Source organism: Doryrhamphus excisus, linkage group LG8, assembly GCF_037039965.1.
Source record: "Doryrhamphus excisus strain RoL-2023G ecotype Guam linkage group LG8, RoL_Dexc_Guam_v1.1, whole genome shotgun sequence".
NCBI classification, from domain to species: Eukaryota; Metazoa; Chordata; class Actinopteri; order Syngnathiformes; family Syngnathidae; genus Doryrhamphus; species Doryrhamphus excisus.
The window spans coordinates 11317290-11337541 of record NC_136364.1 but is presented as its reverse complement, the minus strand read 5'-3'; the positions used below and the strand labels follow the sequence as shown (position 1 = coordinate 11337541).

The 20252-nt window shown below is 39.4% G+C and overlaps 1 protein-coding gene across 4 annotated transcripts in view; it reads right to left on the bottom strand.

The window, feature by feature from the left end:
- b3gat1a (beta-1,3-glucuronyltransferase 1 (glucuronosyltransferase P) a) overlaps window positions 1–19478 on the bottom strand; it is an 85453-nt gene extending 65975 nt beyond the window's left edge. For 3 of the 4 annotated variants that reach the window (XM_058079419.2, XM_058079421.2, XM_058079420.2), the window contains exon 1: window positions 19030–19478. The gene's annotated coding sequence lies outside the window, so the exon portion shown is untranslated. The remainder of the gene's footprint in view (window positions 1–19029) is intronic. The other variant, XM_058079422.2, reaches the window with a different exon arrangement.
- Window positions 19479–20252: the final 774 nt, after the last annotated feature.

The following is a 20252-nucleotide window of genomic DNA, read 5'->3' as shown; positions in this document are numbered from 1 at the left end:
TTTATCCTTCACTCGATGAAAAGCGAGTGTTTGAGAGCCTGTGGAGCAAACAAGTGAGGGCGAGCATAGATTTTTCTCACGGTTGGCGCTCATAAACAGGCTCTAGGGACACATATGGCTGTGAGAAGAGCACTTTTAACTTGAACTGCAATTTAGGCCATGATCTTCTCAGCGGGAAGTCAATGTTGGCCTACTTTCTGCAACAAACTAAAAGCAGATAGAGGGATGATAGACGGAGCTGCCAGAGGGAACCAGAAATTCTGCATATATGTTAATAAAGGCGACTTATTCACCGCCTAGTCTAGACCAAGATGGTTTATTTGAGCATGAGTCAACTCAGCTGTGTGTTATGAAAGATTATTTTAACAGTAAATTGTTGAGCAGCAAGAGTTTGACGTGAGTGGGTGCTGCCCTATTGCCAAAAGTGCAGCCTGAATTTATTTTTAAATATGGACGTGCGTCCATGCAGACGAGTCTACATGTGGCCCTCTGGCTTGATTCCTCCCCTGCTGAATCGATTCAGCCTGTGTTTATCTCATTAGCTCGTAGCGTGTAATCAATCACACAAGGGCATTTGTTTCGTGCAGCGTATCAAAGCGCAACTCGGCGCTCGCAACATCTCTACGCCGTCGAAACAGTTATCTTTGGCGGCGAGGCTGCATGCATGCGTGCATGATGCACGGCTGCACGCCAACCAGCCGAGCCTCTTGGCGTTCATTGAGATGATCCTGTTGCAACATCAGCGAGAGGACGACAGACACGTGTCTGAAGGAACTGCACTCAAACGTTCTACATCAATGAACTCTTGCTCGAACAGGAGTAAGTAACAAGATGATAGATGTTGCTAAGTAGGGAATCTTGCTGTCGAGCATCCCCTTCCCAAGTTAATATAAGGAAGTGAATGTTCTGTTTGATTACTATTGGATGTGCCTGATTGCTTTTAGACAACAGTGAGTCAAATCAGGACCACAGATGTGAAAGCAGGACACCGTTGGACTCAACATAGACACACACACACACACACACACACACAGCCTCAGGCAGAGTGGCAAATATTGTATTTGCCAAATTTACAGAGCTACTTCGATCTTTGTGCAGCACTTCACACGCAACACTGGATTGTACACGCACACACACACACACACGCGTACATGCATCACTAGACACAAATGATGATCACGCTTCCTAAAAATATCCACAGCGGTTTGCATGTATTGGTCTTCATTTAACAACATTCCACTTCTGTTTTATTGTATTTTATGCTAATACTGAGGGGCAGGAGACTTCTTTAGGTTAAACGTGCATTGCATCATCCTCCGAGGCATTTTGTGATGCGGTGACTCCAACCACAACAATATATATTAGTAGAATTCATAAAAAAACAACTGAGTAAATAAAATAATACAAATACAAAAATATTGAATTGTTACCAAGGACAAGCAGAATAGGAAACAGATGGATGGATGGATGGATGGACATAACATTTAGTCAACTGCACAAACCACTGCATGAGTTGCTGGCACCAGCATTCTGGATGCAATCACCTGATTATTAAAATACATTCATAAATTGAGCTGAGATATCATTTGCAAAACCTTGAAAGTATTTCATTCATTCATTTATTTTCTACCGCTTATCCTCACGAGGGTGGCGGGGGATGCTGGAGCCTATTCCAGCTGTTTTCGAGCGAGAGGCGGGGTACACCCTGGACTGGTGGCCAGCCAATCACAGGGCACATATAGACAAACAACCATTCACACTCACATTCATACCTATGGACAATTTGGTGTCGCCAATTAACCTAGCATGTTTTTGGAATGTGGGAGGAAACCGGAATACCTGGAGAAAACCCACGCATGCACAGGGAGAACATGCAAACTCCAGCATGTTCTCCTTCTAGCTGTCACATCCGGGCTTGCGAGTCTTGCAGTACGACCCCAGGATGCAGAGAGCAGGACCAAAAGTGTGGATAAAATGAATCTTTTATTGCAAATGGCAGCAGCAGGATACAAAACCCACCAAACGAACCAAACCAACGACAATTCACAATGAAGCCACAACAGAAAGAGCACGCACCTGAACTAAATAGGGATAATGAAACTAGAAGCAAGTGCGTGAAACGAGCAGGAGCAAGGAAAACGGAAGGGAACAACAAAGGAAGTGGTTACCAAAATAAGGGCACGGAAACTGGAACAGAGGCAAAGAAGGAAACTAAGAGAGCTGTCACGAGGGGGTGAAGCCCGCTAGCTGTGAGGTCTGCGTGCTAACCACACGACCACCTTGCAGCCGAAACTATTTCTATATTCAATTTAAATGTATTAATTAAGTTTATTTCCTCTCCCCATAGGGGCGTATAAAGCTATTGTGCACCGAATTGTTGAATCATTTTTGCTCATCTTCTGCTCTAATTAGCGTCTTATAGTTGCTAAATGATTACATTCTGAGCTTTTATATCTGAAGTCAGAACAAATCAATAGCTGTAGCCCCAAGGCCATCCAGCTGCAGCTCTAGTTCACCGAGTTCATCATGTTAATGTTAAGTGCTTATGAAGGGGAATTTACTTGGGCTGTCTTATATACGATTCTGATTCAGGTTCAAACTAATCTTCAGCCATGTTTTGGTGAAAATCATGAAGTCTCAATCCAAAAGTATCTTTGTGAGAATGACGTGGAGTCTTAATTGTCCATTATTCACCACAGACCACAAAGCCAGGAAAATGTCTGTGTGGTGTTAGCATTCCTCTGTGCCTCCTTTTTTGCCTTTGCTTATGTCCACAACGCCGCCTGTGAGCACTTCCGCCCGGCTGTTACTGTCATGACAAGGAAATCTCACCTGAGAGGTTTTCCACACGACACAGTGGAGGGGGTGCCATCTGATCTGGGGTGCTTTTACATTGAATACAACAATGGAGCTTCATGGTAATGGTAATGGTTTTATTTCATTTGAACATGCATCAGATTACAATTGAGTGCATCCCATAATCAGTTCACAGTTCCACATGTCCAAAAGGAGTAGGAAGAAGCAAAGTTTATTAAAAATCCTACCCCTCCATCTGGTACTTTTACAATCAGTAATTGTTATATTTGTTCACTTCCTGCTTTCCTAATATAATTTGTTTTTTAAATTATTTTTTAAAATATATTTTGTAAAAAATCTTTTGTTTTGTTTTTATTTATTTATTTATTTTTTGTTGTATTTTTATTAATTTTTTGTCACGTACCGAAGTACGAGGTGACACCCCTTCACTTTGTGGAGGGGCGTCAAATGGCAGCTGGCTATGTGGAGATGTTGCAGTGGGCCATCCCTCATGACTGAGGGTGCTAATCTGTATGGTAATGTCTTTTCAACAGGACAGGACAACGCTAACGTTGAAAATGCCAGGACTTCTTCCAGAGGAGTAACCTCACTCTTTTGGTCCATCCTGCGTGTTCCCCTGATTTAAATCCAATTGAGAACATTTGGGGATGGATGGCAAGGCAGGTTCCAGACAGTGGATGCCCTCAGAGAAGCCATCTTCACCAGCTGGAGCAATATTCCCACTAGCCTCGCGGAAACACTGGCATCAAGCAGTCCTCTTAAAAAAAAGCCCATTTCACTTTAATTGTTATGCTATTATTTGTTGTAGCGCTACCCCAGGATGCAAAAATGTCAGCTGGTGTAGTCCAAAAAATGTCCAAAACTGATCACACAAAGCATGGCACGGCTCACTAAGGCTGAAAACAAAATCTAATAATACAAAGGTCCAGAGCGTATTGCTCTCTGGTTCTACCATATCTAAATTATTGTGTGGAAATAGGGAGTAATAACTATAAAAGCAATCTTCACTCACTAAATGTACTGCAAAAAAGGTCAGTAAGGATAATTCATAATGCAGCCAACATACTAACTCATTTCTAAAATCACAAATACTTTACCTTGCTGATATAGTTAATCTTCAAACAGCTAAAATAATACATAAGGCTAAAAATAACAAATTACCTAAAAATGTCATCCAATACTTCTCTACAAGAAAGGATGAAGAGTCTTGAACCAGTCATGATGTGCTATATATATCACTATATTGACACTTACTATGGTACCCATTATGTCATTGTATGGTCATATCACCTCGTACTTTGGTACATGACAAAAAATTAAAATTAAAATTAAAATTAAAATTAAAATTAAAATTAAAATTAAAATTAAAATTAAAATTAAAATTAAAATTAAAATTAAAATTAAAATTAAAATTAAAATTAAAATTAATTATTTTTATTTTATTATTATTACTGACTGTAAAAGTACCAGATGGAGGGGTAGGATTTAATAAACTTTGCTTCTTCCTACTCCTTTTGGACATGTGGAACTGTGAACTGATTATGGGATGCACTCAATTGTAATCTGATGCACGTTCAAATGAAATAAAACCATTACCAATATTTGGGTCCATGTATACGTGGCTAGTGAAGGTTACAGTGTACAGTATATGTAAAAGGTGCACAATGGAGTAGGACAAACACAGCTCAGTAGCATTAAAGCTGCAGACACACAGTAGGGCGTATTGAAAAAAAAATGAAATCCCAGATTTTGGCCAAAATACTTGTAACCCAATTGTAGCTAATGGGACCTTCAAGCGTTTTTTTTTTCCCCAGCAAATGAAGACTTGATGGCACAGTTTTGCCTCTATGTGTTCCAATTAAAGCCTGACTCAAAATGAGACAAATGTGCTCTGCAGCCTGCGTCAACAAGGTCACCTTGTTCCTGACCGCTCAAATTAGTTTTGAAAATGTGTTGGATCTTGGAAAGACACGCACATCCACACAACAACAAAAACACGTCTGAGAGGGTTTGTCGGATAACATTTTCCACATGAATGGAAAAATCTGTGAAAAAGTGAGCAGGCTGGTTTTCTCTCCACATTCTAATGGTGCATTTGCAGAGCTTCTTTGGCATTCATGAAGAAGGGAGCATAGCTTGTGTGTCGTTTGTTTGTGTGTGTGACTCACAGATGCAACACTGGAGAGTGTGAGGTAATTGGCGCCTCTGCCACACATGAAATGTCATGCAAGCAATATCACAAAACAATCACAGGAGGACACAACTCATGCCCGTCACGGCGCTGACACCGATACTGTTTGCCAGCAGCTCGGCCGTGCGGAAACGCATCTTTTCAACACGGAATTTTGCCTTTCACTTCTGATGGTCATATGTCTTGAAGAGGACCCTTACCTTGTCCTGAATAATTTGACAATAGCGGGAACACTCTCGCTAGGAACATGCATTGACTCATCACATGTTTACACTTGCACAATTGAATGGGTCTCGTCGAAGAAGAGCTTATTTAATGTTTCAGTAGCCACTAATAGTTGGTTCACTTCCTGTGTACAGGGAGAGAAAAGACTAGAGACCGTGTAACAATACACAGAGAGCAAGTGCAGCATAGAAAAAATACGTAAATAAAATAAAATAAAATAAAATAAAATAAAATAAAATAAAATAAAATAAAATAAAATTAAATTAAATTAAATTAAATTAAATTAAATTAAATTAAATTAAATTAAATTAAATTAAATTAAATTAAATTAAATTAAATTAAATTAAATTAAATTAAATTAAATTAAATTAAATTAAATTTAATTGGGCGGCACGGAGGACGAGTGGTTAGAGCGCAGACCTCACAGCTAGGAGACCAGGGTTCAATTCCACCCTCAGCCATCTCTGTGTGGAGTTTGCATGTTCTCCCCGTGCATGCGTGGGTTTTCTCCGGGTACTCCGGTTTCCTCCCACATTCCAAAAACATGCTAGGTTAATTGGCGACTCCAAATTGTCCATAGGTATGAATGTGAGTGTGAATGGTTGTTTGTCTATATGTGCCCTGTGATTGGCTGGCCACCAGTCCAGGGTGTACCCCGCTTCTCAACCGAAGACAGCTGGATTTGGCTCCAGTATACCCCCGTATACCCCCTTGTGAGGATAAGCTGTATTTAAAATGGATGGATGAATGGTAAAAACTAGGGATGTCCGATAATCGGTACTGATAATTATCGGCTTGATACAAGCATAAAAATGTGGTATCGGTATGTCATTTTTTCCCAATCATGAAACCCGATATTTTAAAAAATGCATAAAAGTCCCACATGAGCCTGTCAAAGGGCCCTTACAGAATCAGAATTCAAATAACTTTGCATGGACTTGAATTCCAGCATGTTTGGTTCTGTGCTCCGAGTCTTTACCATCAGAATAAAAAGGCTAAATGAAAAATGAGAGTTTCTTAATTAGTAGAGAAGATTATTTGCACAATTAAATGCTTTACCCCATTAATTATTTACCATCCTTAATTATCCCAGCTGGCAATGGCACAGGTCAGGATGTTATGGCTATTAAGCAAGCTTCTTGGTACATATACTGTACATACAATATGCTCTGTAGATAATATATTGCTCCTTATAGAGGAATTTAAACACACCCTGTACGGTGTTTGACCTGATCTCCAAGTCATGACTGCAGCCTGGCCGAGAAGGTCAGATGTTTATCAGGGAAACAACCAAAACCCGCAAAGAAAAAAATATTCTCACCTAATCTTTTCTTCTCACCTCACATAAAAGTGTTATATTTTGTGATGACAGGTTTGGCTGGTCTACCTGTGCCTTGTTCCGCCGACACAACAACAACACATCCCACAAGGCCACACTTGGAAAGAGTAGCAAATGCTTTATAATACACAGTTTTTGATGCATGAATTTAAAATAAATTGTGTGTGTGTGTGTCTAATGTGTGTCAGTTGACGGCTTGGAATATGAAGCAAACAATCGTAAAATAAAAAAAAATATATATGTATATAAATCTAGCTATGATGAAAAAAGGAAAAGTGTAAGACATACCTAAAAAATAGGGAATCATAAGAAATAATTTTAGAATTATAATGGATGAATAAATACATTAGCAGAATGTAAAATAACATCAAAATGTGTAAAAAAAAGTGAAATTCTTAAAAAAAACATAAAAACAATGATAAAATAAATCATTTTTGAATTAGAATAATAATAATAATAAACAAAATGAAAAATAAAGATATCACAAAATGTAAAAAATATTATTTATTTAAAATAAAAACAATAATGAAAAGAAATTATTTTAGAATTACAATCAATGAAGAAAGGATGAAAATGAAAACACATAAAAAAATTCCCACATGTGCATGGGGAGAACATGCAAACTCCACACAGAGAGGGTGGAATCGAACTTGTGTCTCCTTGCTGGGAGGCCTGCGTGCCAACCACTCGTCCACTGTGCAGCCCCAAAAATTAATTGTTTATAAAAAAAATTCAATCATTAAATATATTACAATCGGTCAAATGAAATTGGTTGCAAATGCAATTATTTAAAATTATATTTTACAACACAGCATTCATATTTCAATTATTTATACAATTTGCTTCAAATTAATCCTTTTTTCTGTTTTTTCAGAAATATAAATATTAATAAATCCTGTTGTTTTGTGGTTGAACACAACCTATTATTTGTCTGAAAATATGCATATTTAAGCAAATTTGACATCATTATTTTTGCCTAAATTAAGCATTTTCAAGCACAAAAATGGACCAATGAAATAAAATACAAATCCATCCATCCTCTATACTGCTTATCCTCATTAGGGTCACGGGGGTGTGCTGGAGCCCACTTTGTACATTGTGCTGTATATATTCATCATGGAGGTTATGTCAATATTAATGTTAGCAAAGCTTGAGGGTGTCAGTGTTCCTTGTTTAACCCTTGTATTATGTTACGGGTCAATTTGACCCATTTCAGTTTTTGTGTTGACAAAAGTACTGGTTATCCTTTATTTTTTTTCATGAAATTTTGTGACTTTTCCTCATCTAGGGTCATGAACTGGTGTGTAAAATTTGGACACTCTGAGGTGTCGTGGTATGTCTGTGCTGAGTTTGTATACAAAGATGATGTTGCGGGTCATTTTGACCCAGACACTTTAATGTGGGTATATAGCTGTTCAGATCCAGAAAAAAACATCTCTTTGATGTACTTTGCCTTTGAAGAGCCATTCGGACCCAGAGACCCAGGTGTGTGTAGAGGAGGAACTTTCTCTCCCTTGTCCTTGTCACTGTTCTCTTGTCATCTCTTTGAGATGCACACCAAAAATGAGCTCCAGAAGGTTTACAGCGGAAGAAACTTCACAGATATTGAATAGTGATAGTGATGCAGAGGAAGATATTTCAGAGACAGAGGATCTTTCAGAGGCTGAGGACAATGTTATTGATGATCCAGATTATCAATTTTCCTGTGATGAGGAGGATTCAGAGGACGAGTCTGCTCCATCAGATGAAAACCAAGGAATGCAGCAATCATCATCCACAGAGGAGACATGGGCATCTAAAGATGGTAATGTAAAATGGTCAACATCACCACACCACAGCCAAGGCAGACTGTCATCTTCCAATATCATCAAAATGACTCCTGGTCCTACAAGATTTGCTGTCACACGAGTTGATGACATTCAATCAGCATTTCAGCTCTTCATATCCCCACCAATAGAGAGGATTATACTGGACATGACCAACTTGGAGGGGAGGCGTGTATGTCAAGAGAAATGGAAGCCACTGGATCAGACTGACTTGCATGCTTACATTGGAATTCTGGTATTAGCTGGAGTGTACAGGTCAAAGGGAGAAGCAACTGCAAGTCTATGGAATGAAGAAAATGGGAGGCCAATCTTTCGAGCAACAATGTCTCTGGAGACATTTCACATGATATCTCGTGTGATCCGATTTGACAACCGCGACACCAGAGCTGGTCGACGTGAAAGAGACAAATTAGCTGCAATCAGAGATGTATGGGATAAATGGGTTGAAATTCTACCTTTGTTGTACAATCCTGGTCCGCATGTTACTGTAGATGAGCGCCTTGTTTCATTCAGGGGGCGCTGTCCTTTCCGACAGTACATGCCCAACAAGCCTGCCAAGTATGGCATCAAAATTTGGGCAGCCTGTGATGCAAAATCTAGCTACGCATGGAATATGCAAGTATACACAGGAAAGCTACGTGGAGGAGCGTCTGAGAAGAATCAGGGGATGCGTGTGGTGCTGGAGATGAGTGAAGGCCTGCAAGGTCATAACATCACATGTGACAACTTCTTTACATCCTACCGCCTCGGAGATGAACTTCTAAAGAGAAAGCTGACTATGTTGGGAACGGTCAGAAGAAATAAGCCAGAACTTCCCAGTGAAATTCTGAAGATGAAGGGCAGACCTCGGCACTCCTCAATATTTGCTTTCACTGAGAAAGCAGCAGTTGTTTCATACTGCCCAAAGAGAAACAAGAATGTTCTTGTCATGAGCACAATGCATGCAGATGCATCTCTGAGCACAAGAGAAGACATGAAGCCACAAATGATCCTGGACTACAACTCCACCAAAGGAGGAGTTGACAATCTGGACAAAGTCACAGCAACATACAGTTGCCAGCGCAGGACTGCTCGTTGGCCCTTGGTGATTTTCTACAACATTGTGGACGTGTCTGCTTACAATGCCTATGTCCTGTGGACTGAAATCAACCAGCAGTGGAATGCCGGCAAATTGTATCGACGTCGACTTTTCCTGGAAGAACTCGGCAAAGCACTCGTCACTCCCAAGATCCAGAGGCGAGCCAGGCCACCTCAATCCCCAGCAGCTGCAGCTGTCATTGAAAAGGTCAAGCTCAGGTCATCTGACCAATCTGCAATGGATCCAGTGGATACAGGTGTAAAGAAACGGAAAAGATGCCAGGTCTGTCCCTCCCGAGAAGACAGTAAAACAAGTACCTCTTGTGTGAAATGCAAGAATTACATCTGCAGAAAGCATACAGTTACATTCTGTCCATCATGTGGAGAACACTGAAACTGTTAACATTGAAAATCTGAGAAAATTGGGCAAGTTAAATGGAAAAAAAGTGTTTGTGAAGAGGGAAATACGTTAACTAAATAGTTCTTAAACATAGTGTTTGTATTAAAAATGTTTTGTATGTCTCTTTTCTAAATGTTTATATAATCTAAAATAAAGTTGTGATTGGTTAACCTGATTTTTTGACTGTTTTGAGTGGATTTACACAGTATGGGTCAAAATGACCCGCAACATAATCAATGTAGTTTTTTTCCAACATAATACAAGGGTTAAAGAGTCCACACAGTGTTTATTACCACGAATGTCAGGTCAAATCTGGATGATGCGGACAGAATGGTGATGAGGCTTGACCTCTGCCATGCTGTGAAATGATAATGTCTCTTAACTGCTGACCTCTGCTGCCCACCGTTAGGTAGAAGGTATAGCGGCCATAAGGGTGCACACACCGTGACACCTCCACCGCACCACGCTGACTGCAGGCTAAGCTCCTTTGGCGTCTTATTCCATGTAATTGAATCAATCTGGGAGGAGGCGTTGAAAGGTGGTGGGGGCGGTGAGGGGGTGTCATCTTTGCTGTTGTCATTGCAAGCTGGAGGAGCTTTGCTTATTGTTGTTTTTTTTGTTTGTTTTTATTATTTTTTTTGGTTGTTGTTGTCATAGCCAGAGGACATAGTAGAATATGTGTCTTTGTGGGAGTGTGCTGTGGGGGTGGGGTTGTATATTATGAATACATCATGTGACTGCGCCTCCAGTCGCATCCCTGCACTGCACCGTCGCCTAATCTCTAGCAAGCCTGATGAATGTGAACGCAAGTGACGCCGCCACACCGCCAGCTGTCTCTAATACCTCCTGTTTCCCAGACAGCAGCACTAGCCTCAGGCTGCATGGCCAAGTGCAAATACACTTAATGAGATAATGCTGGAAAAATCATTAAGAATAAAAGGCGGGGGGTGGCAGACATGAATTGTTAGCATTAGCAATTGAACCAGTGAACAGGAATATAAAGAGTAGAGCAAATTGTGCGTCTTTAGACATAAAAATGCACTTCATAGTCACAGCCAGATGTACTTTGTTTACATTGTTAAAAAGGCCAGCATGGAAAGTGACGTGTGCATGGATTATTAATGCTATAGGCTCGTGTTTATACATATGTACGTACACTACCGCTCAAAAGTTTGGGATCACTTGCAAATGTCTTTGTTTTCCAAAGAAAAACAATTTTTCATGCATTTCACAAACAATTTTTTTAATTTTATAAACAATTAAAATTAATTTTCAAAGAAGGATCTCCATTTTTGCATAGAGGCCTACTATCAACAACTGTCAGTCCTCTGCATCAATCTCCTGGTATGGCTGCTAATCCAAGTTCATCATTTTATAAGGATAATAGATGATTAGAAAAGCCATCTAAAAATCTAAACTAAAACTAAAATCTCTTACCATGCTGTTAACTACTCCCTTCAGAGAGCAGCACAAACTGGGTCTAACAAGGACAGAAAAACTATGCACAACTGAGCGGTAGTGTATATATGTATATATTTTTTTCCCATTAATTCAAGAGCAACATCTGTTAATCGATGATTAATCAGCTTTCCAAATTTATCATTTGTTAAATTAACAAATTTTCTGGTTAAAAATATTTTGTCATTTTCAGATTAATCGACCAAGTAAGCAATCATTAGTTGCAGTCCAAATTAATTATTTCCAAAAGGTTTGATGAAAACCAAAAACCTATGAAAACTGAGGCAATTTTGGCATTTTTATTTTTGTTGATTAATCTGAAGCTTGTTGTTAGTGGGGGAAAAGTGCATTTTTTTGTGTCCAGTTATTCCTGCTTGAAATTTCTACTTTCTGCAGATGTACTACATTGTTCGTTTCGATAAAGAGATTGTTGATCGACCACCTCTTCTTCATTCTCTCAATTTTGGACAAAAGCTACAGTATTTTATATCAACACAAAAATATTACAATAAATAATATGCATAATCCGGAAGAGTTTGCATCTGTGAAAAGGGCAGATAACGCATTTCCCAGCATGCTTTGCTGTAGCTAAAATGATCACTTTTGACTGTCTTGTGCCTCTTTATGCCTCTATAGGTATTTAGGCCTATTTTGGTATTATTTTGTACAGACAGAGCAGTAGTGTATTGTATTGCAATGCATAATGCATAATGCATTGGCTCCAATGTAAGTCAAAAATATATACCCAATTATTCTTATCTGCAATATAGCAATACGAAAGCAATCAGCAATATATACGTATATAAAAAAACATTACATCTCACAGGTTGATGAAAATCCGGGACTGATAATTAACCGAGGAACTCACTAGAAAATGTAATTTTCTATCTTGAATTATGCATCAGAAAGCTGGAAACAGAACAACCGAGAAGCAAATCCAACTTCCATCTGACTTGTGTCAACCCACACTTGTGAGTGTAATAGGTATGAATGCCACTCGTCTTCCTCCTGTCTCCGTATCCTCTTTCTCCTCCTGTCCTGTCATGTCCTACCCGCTGATGGCGGCAGCCTTTTGCCAAAACAAGTGTTGATGAAATCATCTGCCGTGTGAAGGAAGCCGGCATCTTATTATTCAACGTTCTGGTCAAGCGGCTGTGATGCACCTCAGGTAAACCACTGCAGGCAGCCTTCTCCTTCTTCCTTCTCTGCATTACTATTAATAAGTTAGTCTGCTTGTCTTCATCCAACATGGCTGCATTGCTTTTAGAATACTGTTCTATCGTTATAACACCTCCCTCTATGCAGGCAGAGGCGGATCTAGTGTATATTTTGGGAGTTTTTGAGCTTCCACCGCTATCATTTTTAACTTCTCCGCTTCTGTGTATAGGTGAGCTGGCTTTCCACGCACCCACACAGGCTGCATGCCCTCCACAGCCTTGTCATTACCTTCCCAAACATTTGCACAAAAACTATAATCCCTCCTTCTTGCCAGACTCCATACATGCCATTACATTGTGCAATGATGTGTGAAATGCAAGCTGAGGAGTCTGTGTGTGTGTGTGTGTCCTACATGCATGACAACATACAACACGTGCACGACTGCAAGTGATTTACCTGCCTGTGTAATTTATGCTGCTGTGTTGTACAATGTACTGCTCATCATTGGTGGGGGGGGGGGGGGCTCATTCCAAAGATGACTAAAGAGAGTCATAATTGTACTTTGTGCAGTGCTACATCACCACCACATTTTAAAAGATAAAATAGTGCACTCACAAAGCATTCGTGTTGCTGATAACAATTGTGATGATTGGACACCACATGATTTTTAGATATCGATACATAATTAACTTCAACGTTTATTCACAAGGACTCTTTTGACCCAAAACGCTAGAAGCAAAAGAAGCAAAAGAGAAGGTGTTCAATTAACAAACGTGATGGTGATGGACACAAAAGGTCATGATTGTTATCAGATTTCCAAAGTCCAAAGTTCAAAAGTTTGGGATCACTTGCCAATGTTTTTGTCCAGTCTGAGATACAACACGCTAACCACTCGACCATCGTGCTTCTACCCCAACCTAATTTTCCAAAAATTACACCTTTATATTGCAGTGTTTGTTTATCATAATATTACAATAGTAGCATTTTTTTTTCTTAATACTCAAACAACCGATTAAGATATGTGTCATACAACATGACATATACCCTGTGGTGGAATGAACACATTTGTGTTATATACAGCATTTTTAAAAGTGGTTTTAACGATTGGGAAAAAAATCTCAATATGATATCAACCGATATCACATTTTTATGCTGATATTGGGCCAATTATTATTGGTGCAGATACGTAATTATTGGACATCCCTACTTCATTTCCATAATATTTTTGCTTGACTACTGTAATATTATCCATTTTGCTGCAAACAATTTTCAAAAAACTACAACTTTATTTGTTGTTTTGTTAATTTTTCATAATATGACCAAAATAAATATATCAACTTTATGCTACAATTTTTTCTCATAATATTGCATTACTCATTAGATTATATTTTTACCTTTTTAAAATTTTGAATTTATTCTTGTAAAATGTTATACACTACCGTTCTAAAGTTTGGGATGACTTGGAAATGTTTTTGTCCAGTCTGAGATATGGCTTTTTCTTGGCAGTCCTGCTATGAAGTCCAGCATCCTGAAGTCACCGCTTCACTGTTGATACTGACACTGGTGTTTGATGGCTACTATTTAGTGCAGCTGTGAGGCATCTTTGTCTTAAACTACACACTCTCTTGCACAGTTGTGTAGCGTTTTTCTGTCCTTCTTAGACCCAGAGATTTTAGTTTTAGTTTAGATTTTTAGATGGCTTTTCTAATCATCTATTAGCCGTATAAAATGATGAACTTGGATTAGCAGCCATACCAGGAGATTGATGCAGAGGACTGACGGTTGTTGATAGTAGGCCTCTATGCAAAAATGTAGATACTTCTTTGAAAATTAATTTTGTTTGTGAAATGGATGAAAATGTTTGTGAAATAGAAAAAATTGTTTGTGAAATGCATGAAAATTTGTTTTTCTTTCTGCAAAACAAAGACATTTGCAAGTGATCCCAAACTTTTGGACAGTAGTGTATGTGAAGCAGACCTCATCGATAATGCTAATTATTTGAGTCAAATTACCTACTGAGTTAAAGGAAGAAGACTATTGATTATTGATTTTTAAAACACAAGACAAGAGATCAAGTCATTATTCTTAATGATTTTTCCAATCGACAAACATTTTCAGCACACTTTTGCATTGGTTCTCACACACTGTCTTGGTTATTCTACCATATTGCACGCAACAGACTGTATCTGTATTTACCTCTTGGGTACTTTGAATTTTGTGGTTTTAATAAAGACGTTTGTTGATATGTTGGGGTATCTGGAACAGATTCATTGGATTGACATTATTTCTTGGATTTCAGTTTTCATACACTTGGGTTTTCGACTGACCTTTTGGAATGAAAACCAAGGTACTGTCTACCATTCATATATTTCCCAAGTGTCTTTGATATTTCTGCACCTCGTCAAAACAAGATATCAATTTGACACATACCGTAACATTTAAGAGTTTAGACACACATGCCTATGCTATTGAATGAGAAGGTGTGTCTTAAGTTTTGACTGATCCTGTATACAGTACATATTACCGTCTATATACTGCAGTCTGGTACTGTATGTATATTATTGTGTGGTCAAAGCGTGCACGGGGGTGGCAGTGGGTCAGCAATGAACACAGATGAAATGACAAGGTGTCCGCTTCCTTAAGTCAGATGCTATTTGCTGACATTGGCAGACTGAGCACACACTAAATATATTCACGGTCAAAGAGTGCAGTGCCATAGGAGCACACCAACACCCGTGTGACAAACTGCTGGGGGGCGGAAACACACACAGTACACACACAGTACACACACACACTCCTTCAGTGTATATAAGCTATTGAAGCAGAGGAACATCCACCACCATGATATTCTTTATGCACTCCATCACAAAGATGAGGGTCAGATTAAAACAGAGGGAGTACACAGATCAATCCACATATATAGATGGTATCATTACCAAGTGTAGTATCAGTAGCGAATAGATACGAGTGTGATGAGGTTGATATTTTTATGGTGAAAGGAATCAGACCCAATTGCAGTTTTTGTTTTTGCACTATTGACTTCATATGCTAAGGCATTTATTTATATGTAATAAAAGAGGATAACTGAAATATATTGTTGATATTGGTACCATGTCTTGTGTTGTACGGTATTTACTAGTAGTCGGAACTTCGCTTTTTGTTATTAATTACACTACCGCTCCAAAGTTTGAGATGATTTGGAAATATTTTTGGCCAGTCTGAGATATGGCTTTGAGGCATCTTTGTCTTAAACTACACACTCTCTTGCACAGTTGTGCAGCGTTTTTCTGTCCTTGTTAGACCCAGTTTGTGCTGCTCTCTGAAGGGAGTAGTTAACAGCATGGTAAGAGATTTTAGTTTTAGTTACGATTTTTAGATGGCTTTTCTAATCATCTATTAGCCTTATAAAATGATGAACTTGGATTAGCAGCCATACCAGGAGATTGATGCAGAGGACTGACAGTTGTTGATAGTAGGCCTCTATGCAAAAATGGAGATCCTTCTTTGAAAATCATCTGATTCATTTTAATTGTTTGTGAAATGGATAAAAATGTTTGCGAAATGGAAAAATTGTTTGTGAAATGCATGAAAATTTGTTTTTCTTTGGAAAAAAAGAAATTTGCAAGTGATCTCAAACTTTTGAGCGGTAGTGTAATTCCAACAGGGCTAAAACCAAAATGTACAACTTATTTTTGAGCGGGTGATTTTTCCCACAGGGAATAATGTAATTCCATTTAATCTGTCCCACACCCCCCCCACCCCAAAAAAAAAAATATTTACCCAAAATACATTTTGTAGGAAAAGTTATAGTTTTACATGCAGAAAACAATGCAAAAATAATTATAAATGGGTAATGGATGGAAGTTATCGTTGATGCGGATTTCGCGTATATCCTGGCGAGATAGTGTTTCTTACATTTTTTTACACTGGCAACTTTCTTTGGCCCATGGGGCACTATTTTGCGTTCGCACTCAATGTAAAACGGAGTCAGCAATGTATAGAGTGCTTTGTTACAAATTTTAATTTGTTACATCCGATATTATATAAAAACCAAAAAACCAAGAGTGTACAAAAACCGAGGAGAAAGTATTTGGCCAAAAAAAACTGTCGACATTGCCCACAGTTACCTTTGTTGTTAAAGATTTTTTTTTTGCTTGCTTGAAATCTTTGTCCTTCAAAATCAAAAAGTCAAAGGGATGTGAAATATTGCCCATCCCTACAAGCGCCGTGTGTAAGTGAGGGCCACTGGATGGCAATAGCTCACTGACATGAACAATCATTTAGAAATGGATAGACAAAAATTTGATTAAGTGAGCACTATTATCCGAACCAAGGCATAAATTAAATAAAGTGGCCAGTGAGTGAGGTCGACATACTCGTCTCTATGGCACACACAGAAAAAAAAACAACTCAAATCAGAGCTTGTGTGCTCTGATGTCATGCTGGGTGTCAGCTGCCTGCGACCGGACCAGTCAGAACTTCCAGGCGGTTAGGCTGATGCGTGCTGACACATGACTAAGGATTTCAAACTGGAGTTCAGAACCTTTGGCAGCCTTATTCACACCGAGCAAGGTTTTTCCTATGGCTGCTAACTGCAGAAATACACACAATTATGCAGGTAAAGCTAAAGCAAACATATGCAGACTGCACTCCAAATGCAGTCACTTGGAAATCGCATACATAAATGGGGTGACCACTCTATCTGTTTCTCACACAGCTCAATGCGCTCTAAAAAAAACAGCCACTGGAACATTACGGTATTCCACTGAATCATCACTAAAAATGTTGTACATTGTTAGGGGACTTATAAACCAAGATTGGTTAAAAAACATGGCCACCATCAGGAAAAAGCGTGGTAGAAGGACCACTAGTGAAACTAATCGTCCATACATCATTGACTATTTGTATAAGGATATCTATATTACATGTCTGCTAGCATGTATCCCAAATTACTATATTTTTACCAAATTCTATTTGTTCGCTCGTCACAATCTCACATTATTGTAGCTTCCTGCTCCGACCATAATCATGGACAACATATGGATGTAAAAATAAAGATGGAACCTCTAAAGCCAAATGTACAAATCAGAATTTCACCACATTTGGAAAAACATGCCTCTAAAATCACAAAAAAATATCACTACACCCAAAACCTTATGACACTTAGCATCAAAGGATGAAGTCTTTTTTTTTTTCTTTTGCATCACCACAAGAAGATTATGAGAACTATGGCGTTGTGTAGGTTATTTAAGGATATAAAGAAAATATACTGAAATCCCCCTCATATTGAGACAGGAATATACTGTACCATTTAATGTACACCATTGCCACCTCTGGCGAGCCAGCCAGTAGGAATACAATGAAATTGAGTTAGCCGGTTCAAGCTAATGCTAACCACATTTCCTTTCGGCTTTTTATTTCTTTTCAAATCAGACAGTATCAGTAACTGCTGAGACTCGCAGAAGGGGTAGAATTAAAAAAAAAAGATTTACTACTTTCTATTAGTGTAAACATGATGGACTTCAATATTAATAACACCATTAAGCATGTTAACTAAACTATTGTATAACCGTTACCACACTATGGTAAGCACTTCAGCTCAGATTGCAAGTGCTTGCTTTAAATTCAATCCACCCGAGCCACAATCATGGGAATATTCATGATTTTTTTTAGTGCTTAACTCATTTTTACACGTGTACAAACACTTATAATGATATAGGGCGACAGTGTGATGTTTCAAACAGATTATTGTCCACACACTTTGTTCGCCCATGGAGGATGCAGGCTGCTTTTATCTGACAGCGTATCCGCTCATATGTGGACATAGAGTTGACACAATTGGCTGTCCAATCTCGACGAGTGCATCTTATCGAAAAGAGTCAAGGTCTATCCTGGGCAGGTGTCAGAAAGGCAATTGTACAACCCACTCTAGCTTTTTTTTTTTCCTTTTTGTTTGCCTCTGCGGAGTTGTTATTTTCTGGGTGGAAGGTAGCACCCTGCTCCCTTGGGTCATGAGAGAAAGTGGGTTTGTCAAGGCTGGAGAAAACTCCCAGCAAATGTGTCCAGCCTTCTCTCATCACATCATGCGCTGTTTTTGAGGTCCTCATATTCAACTTCTTGTTTAGATATTTGACGAATTCATCAGCTTAGCGTTAAATAAACACACACCAAAAAAATATATATAAGCCGACCTCATGTCCTCAGCTGCTCAGTTAAGAGCAAATCTCCACAATTGCTATCTCAGCATGCTCATCCCGAGGATTATCGCTCCTTCTTTTTTCATCAAGACTCTTCTTCTATCGCAAGCACTTCCCAAAGCCCTCCCTGTAGCAGGCATGCATGCAACCCAGCCTCCCCCTTGCTCTCGCTCGTGCTCTCCCCCACTGTGTCGTGCACAAGCCAGGGACAAAGATGGCAATCTCCTTCCTCCTCGTCGCCTGATCAGCATGGGAATTGCTTCATCGCTGTCACGCTCCTCTGCATCCTTTCAAGTGCAAAATAAGAACATAAACAGAGTTGGGGTTTTTTCTCTCTTTACCTTTTCAGTGACTTCGGTGTGGGTGACTGCTATTCCTAGTGCAAGCAGGACTCCCATTCATTCCAGCATTCCCGCTTTTGTCCCTTCTGGATGTTGCGTCCCCCTCGCTCCCTTCCTTCTTCTTCTTCTTCTTGCTTGATGAAAGAGAGCAGGCATTCAAAGCATCCTTTCCTTTTATTCCCTCATCTTCCTTTGGATGTGTTTTTCTCCTCTTCTGTGTGGCTTTTAGTCACCCTTTTCTCCCTTTTTCTCCCTCCCTTCTGCTGTTTGTCCCCCCCCTCTCTGCTGTCTCTCTGCCGCCGGCTTGCTGGCTGGTCCTCTCAGAAGCCGACCGCTCTGTCGAGACGGATGAGGCGACTCTACACGTGCAGAGGCATACGTGAATGTGCTTATGCTTGGTGGGGGGACTAAAGTAGCCTCTTAGCTGAGACTGAGACCACCCCTCATCCTCCTCCTCCCTTCCAGAGATGGGCTTTCTAATGGCATGTACCATTAAACCTGAAAATAGGGTGGGTTACTGTTCTGAGGGGAGAGCGAGAGGAGCTGGAGAGGATGCGAAAACAAAAAGGGAAGGCATGGTTAAATCGTGTGCAACTCTGATTCCAACTTGGACCGTTTTGAGTCTACGGACTGGCTTGTTTCTGTCAAACCCCTGGAAAAATACGAGTGAGGGTGAGTTGATGTTACATTTGAACTCAATAATACGAAACTTGGTGCGCACCAAACAACTCGACGGAGACTGCTTGAGAGACAAATGTGAACGCCGATTAAAATCACAGCAATAAACATGCAGTCTCTTTCTCTCTTTTTGCAACAAACGTACATTTGTAGCAGCTTTTGGTCAAATTTAACCTGGAAGAATATAAACACAACCAAACACATTCAACCCAGCAGATGACATTTTGTTACCATGACTAAAATACAGTGGAAGCTTAGTTCAATGAAAACTGAAACGCATGAAAACAATGCTGCTTCAGACACCCGCAAAAATTAACAAAAAACACATTTTACAGAAAATATTTATAGTTTTACAGGACGAAAACATCAAAGCACAGTACAGACACTGTACATTTACATTTCATATCACAGTTACTTACAAAAACTGGAGCCTATCAGAGCTGTCTTCGAGCGAGAGGCGGGGTACACCCTGGACTGCTGGCCAGCCAATCACAGGGCACATATAGACAAACAACCATTCACACTCACATTCATACCTATGGACA